The sequence below is a fragment of the Gossypium hirsutum genome, chromosome D03, assembly GCF_007990345.1.
Source record: "Gossypium hirsutum isolate 1008001.06 chromosome D03, Gossypium_hirsutum_v2.1, whole genome shotgun sequence".
Taxonomy (NCBI): Eukaryota; Viridiplantae; Streptophyta; class Magnoliopsida; order Malvales; family Malvaceae; genus Gossypium; species Gossypium hirsutum.
This window is the reverse complement of record NC_053439.1, coordinates 47750370-47751200: the sequence shown is the minus strand read 5'-3', so window position 1 is coordinate 47751200 and position 831 is coordinate 47750370. Positions and strand designations below refer to the sequence as shown.

General features: G+C 25.2%; 1 long non-coding RNA gene across 1 annotated transcript; it reads left to right on the top strand.

The window, feature by feature from the left end:
• On the top strand, positions 1–560 carry LOC121215549 (uncharacterized). Its single transcript, XR_005911472.1, has 2 exons — positions 1–42; positions 479–560. It is a non-coding gene; the product is annotated as an uncharacterized lncRNA (long non-coding RNA).
• Positions 561–831: the final 271 nt, after the last annotated feature.

The following is an 831-nucleotide window of genomic DNA, read 5'->3' as shown; positions in this document are numbered from 1 at the left end:
GAAAAAGGGAAATTTGAGGTTTCAAGGTTCCAAGCTCAATTGGTAAGTTAAATTAAGTCCTTTTCTTATAATTTTTGAGTTTTTGGAATCCTAGAGCAAAATACTACTTGATTTAAGTGGAAATTTTGGAAGTTAGTGGATTATTAGATGTTGTTCATGTTGAATTAATTGATGAATTAGAGGTTAAAATGATAGAATTTTAAGTTAAAAGTTAGTAAAAGGTTGATTTGTAAAATAAAACATAAGTTTTGAATAGTAGGGACTAAATTGAGAGAATCCCGAAATTAGGGATTTATGGTGAAATTGAAGAGCTAAATTGAGTTTATGGTAAGAATTAAGAGAGAATATAGAGTTAGATTGGGAAAATAAAATTATTAATGATAATGGATTAAATTAGAATTTGGGCAAAGTTTAGGTATAAAAAGAAATATTTTAATGAAATTGTGTATTAATGATTTTTAATTGTTTAATTACTTAGCTAATGTCGTGTACGAGTCATTGTCCGAGAAAGGAAAGGAGAAAGTGGACAAGGAGTGACTCGAGAGAAATTCCGGTTAGTATTATCATAATTCGAATTTAATTATTAATTGTTAAAATTTAAATTAATATACATGATAAGAAAATTGAGGTGAGTATCATGATTGAATCAAATGAAATATATATATACGTATTGATATTGAATTTATTGATAGTAATTATTGAATTTTGATTAATATGTTAGTAAATAAAAATAAGGAGAATGTCGATATTTAATTGAATGAATTAAAAATATGAATTGAATAAAAGTGAATTAAATTATGAATAAGTGTGAATACGCGAATTGAGTACTGA